Here is a 4,310-nt window from a genome sequence, read left to right on the forward strand (position 1 = left end):
AAAGCATCCCATGTGGACTGACTGCAACCCCTGGGGAAGGGCGGTGGCTCAGTGGAAAAGCCTCTGCTTGGCATGCAGAAGGTCTTAGTTTCAATCCTCGTCATCTCCAGTTAGAAAAGGACCAGGCAGGAGGTGATGAGAAAGACCTCCGCCTGAGACTCTGGAGAGCTGTAGAGAGGGGTTGTGGCTTAGTGGTAGAGCATCTGCTTGGCATGCAGAAGGTCCCAGGTTCAGTCCCCGGCATCTCCAGTTAAAAGGACCAGGCAGCAGGTGATGGGAAAGACCTCCGCCTGAGACCCTGGAGAGCTGTAAAGAGGGGCTGTGGCTCAGTGGCAGAGCATCTGCTTGGAAGGCAGAAGGTCCCAGGTTCAATCCCCGGCATCTCCAGTTAGAAAAGGACCATCAGCAGGTGATGTGAAAGACCCTCAGCCTGAGACCCTGGAGAGTTGCTGCCAGTCTGAGTAGACAATACTGACCTTGATGGATCAAGGGTCTGATTTAGTATGTGTGTTCATGTGATCACTCTGCTCCTCAGCTGAACTCCATAAAAGGGAGTTGGTTTTGGACAGCCAGTAATTAGGATCCTTTTATCTGGCCCCCCCCCCCCCGTTATGAGTTGGATCCCATTGTGAGACAGAGGCCCATTTTGCATCTAGTGTCCGCTCAGTTGTTTTACCAAACCCACACTGGAACAGAAAAAAGATATGTCTCAAAACCACATTCAGATACCCTGGGCCGATGCTGTACTGACTGCAGAGACACCCTTAAAACGGCCATACATCTATGCAGGTGGTACCATAAAACCGAGAGATCAAAGGAAGTGAAACCAGCATGCAGTGTAGGGATGTGCAATCGGTTTGGACGAACTGAAAAAAAAACCCAAATAGATGCCTCTCCGATCCTTTCATGGCCCTCCCTGGCCCGTCCGCCTCGGGAAGCCCGGGGGGTGCTCTTTTCAGTGGGCGGGCCAGGGAAGGCAGGAGGGCAGTGGGGGATTTAAACTTTAAACCTCCAGTTGCATCACAGAGGCGGCATGCTCCCTTCGTTGCGGGGCGTCTGGGCAAGATGGCCCTTGGAGGGCTTGCTCGGGCGCCCGGGCTGAAAGTGATTCGGCTGGCCGAATGACTTCCGAATCGGCTTGCATTGCCAGAAGTGGCATGGACGAACTGAAAAAAAAACCCAAATAGATGCCTCTCCGATCCTTTCATGGCCCTCCCTGGCCCGTCCGCCTCGGGAAGCCCGGGGGGTGCTCTTTTCAGTGGGCGGGCCAGGGAAGGCAGGAGGGCAGTGGGGGATTTAAACTTTAAACCTCCAGTTGCATCACAGAGGCGGCATGCTCCCTTCGTTGCGGGGCGTCTGGGCAAGATGGCCCTTGGAGGGCTTGCTCGGGCGCCCGGGCTGAAAGTGATTCGGCTGGCCGAATGACTTCCGAATCGGCTTGCATTGCCAGAATTTGGGGGTCATTTGGCAGGCCAAATGTTTTTTGGGGTTTTTTGCACACCCCTAATGCAGTGTGGAGGCTTCCATAAAAATCCAACACTCAAAGAAAGTGAAAGTGGCATGCAATGTAGAGGGGAACTTCTGTTCCAATGTGGGTTTGGTAAAACAGTGGAGCGAATGCTAGATGCTGAATGGGACACAGACCTAGAGAAACAACACAGACTTACCAATCTGCCTCCCTTATTGCTAAGATACACAGTCAGGCTTGACTGATAACAAGTGGATGTCCCAGCCCAGCAGTGCAGGCACCTGGGAAGGGAACATCTTTGCCACATCCCATTCTTATTTACACAAGCTGAGCTGGTCTTTCTTGCTTCTGCTAGTAATATGATACTAAGGGAGGGGTGGCGGCTGGAGACCCCAGCTGGATTCAACTGGCTGGGCACGCAAACAGTGTTCCCTCTAAGCTGAGTTAGTGTGAGCTACCTCACAGTTTGTTTAGCCTCCGGCTCACACATTTTTGTCTCAGCTCAGGAAGGAGGGCTCCAGAGCAAACTAATTTATGCCACAGTCAAATCGCTCGCTCACAACTTTAATGCCAGGAGCCCACAAAAGTAGAACTTTTGCTCACAAGACTCCACAGCTTAGAGGGAGCATTGGCACACATGTGTAATAAATTCTGTGCTGCACCAGAGCTCTGGACCAATGGAATGATGCTGACATGGCCTTTCCCTTATACGGAGTATATGTGGTAGACAGGTAGCTCTTGTGAAGATTTGACCTATACAATGTAACCAATGGCTTCGTATACGTACCGACATGTGCTTGCGTGTCAGCAGGGCATGTGTAATAAATTCTATGCTGCACCACAGCTCTGGACCAATGGAATGATGCCGATGTGGCCTTTCCCTTATACGGAGTACATGTGGTAGACAGGTAGCTCTCGTGATGATTTGACCTATACAATGTAACCAATGGTTTTGTATATGTACCGACATGTGCTTGCGTGTCAGCAGGGGTATAAAAGAGTTGCTTGGTTTGCAGGTGTTGGCCTTGCTCTGCTCTGCTTTCATTGCAATAAATTCTAATTTTTTTATCCTCCTCACCCGGACTTTGCCTGGGTGTCTTTATTGGGCAAAGGCACTCGGACCACACATTTGTGGAACACCACGAACGGTGACTGGAAGGAGTTCACAGACTGGACCTCTCCAACTTTTTTCTCCCTCTTGCAACCTGCTGCACCTCTTCCCCAAAAGGCTGGAGGATTCTTGGAGAGCGGGATGTAGCGGGGGGAATGGTGCCAAACGGAAGGAAATTGGCAGAGAGTTCCCCTCCCCTCTTCTGGGAGAGGTCAGGAGTGATTTTTGCCCATCCCACCATCATACTGTAGCCCCCCAGGGGAAGCTTGGGGGACCTCAGTCATTTAATGCTTTGACTGCTAACACTGGGACCCCACCACCTCAACTTATGCGTCCTTATAGTAGCCAACATCCTGGGGAGTCCTGTAGATCTGCGAGAATCACAACTAATCTCCAGACTGCAGAGATCAGCTCCCCTGGAGAAATGAAGGGTGGACTCTATGGCATTGCACCCCACTGAGGTCCATCCAAATTCTGCCTTCTCCAGCCTCCGCCTCCAAATCTCCAGGGACTTCCCAACCCAGGGTTGGCCGCCCTACAATTCTCTGTTGGCAATTATGTCCCTATGAGCAATCATGGATTCTCTATTGGCAATTATGTACTCTATTATCCTCTGTGGGCAAGCATCCTCTCCATTATTCCTTATGGGCAGGCATGGATTCTTTATTGGCATTATGGATTCTCTATTGGCAATTGTGTACTGCACTATCCCCTCTGGGCAAGCCTACTCTCCATTATTCCCTATGGGCAATCATGAATTCTCTTTTGGCATTTATGGATTCTCTATTGGCAATTATGTACTCCATTATCCCCTATGGGCAAGCCTACTCTTCATTATTCCCTATGGGCAGTCGTGGATTCTCTATTGGAATTCATGTATTGCCTTTGGGCAATCGCTGTCCACTCATGCTATGATGCTTCTAAATTTGGCCCTGGGTTCAGCATGATTTGGGTCAGTGCATTTTTATGGCACACGCCTTGATCCATGTGGAATGTCTTTACAGACCACGCCACGGTCAAAGTCTCCATCACAACAGAACCAAAGCCCACCAGGAGAGTTTCTGTTTCCTTTTATCAGTTAGCCTTTTCCCCATTATCGCCACTTCATCCCCCCTGCTCCGGCCCGGTTATCGATTGTGACTTTTCAAATTGTCCAGGTTTCACTCTTGGCTTTAGAGGTATTATGATTGATATAAGGCATACCCTGCCCGTTCCTTCAGTTTCTTATCTGTTATTCCATCTTTGGATACAAGTTTGTTAAACACCAGAATACCAATAACCATGTTCACCTGTTGGGAGAGAAACAACAACAGATAGGTGTGGGTTGTGAAATTCCAACCTGGTCAGATTCAGAAACAGAGTCACGTATGAAACGGCCACTTAAAGCTGGCCGTCCACCACGCCCCCCCCACCCCCCACGCCTGCTTAGCAATGCTAAAGGGAGGCGGAAAGCAAATTGGAGGAGGTCATCAGAACTCACACCAAGGTCACAAAGAATGGGAATTGCGACTACCCCCGGTTCTCAGCCCTGATGTAATTTGCATGATGGACGTTCGGTGTCTGGGAAGGCAGACGTTGGAGCCAAACCAATTTTTCAGGGGAGCCCCGTGGAATACCAATGGGAGGGAGGCAACCAGTGCATGTGCATGAGGAATGACTTGTCCATTTGGTCAAGGGTACCGCTTTTCAGCATCTTTAATACAGGTCTCAGCAGCAACTGCGTTTTGGCTA

General features: G+C 50.3%; 1 non-coding gene across 1 annotated transcript; it reads left to right on the plus strand.

Moving 5' to 3' along the window:
* The first annotated feature begins 315 nt into the window (after window positions 1-315).
* Window positions 316-387, plus strand: TRNAS-GGA. The gene has a single exon. It is a non-coding gene; the product is annotated as a tRNA-Ser (tRNA).
* The last annotated feature ends 3,923 nt before the right edge of the window (window positions 388-4,310 follow it).

This window comes from Gekko japonicus, unplaced genomic scaffold (assembly GCF_001447785.1).
Source record: "Gekko japonicus isolate JY-2015 unplaced genomic scaffold, Gekko_japonicus_V1.1 scaffold3459, whole genome shotgun sequence".
NCBI lineage: Eukaryota > Metazoa > Chordata > Lepidosauria > Squamata > Gekkonidae > Gekko > Gekko japonicus.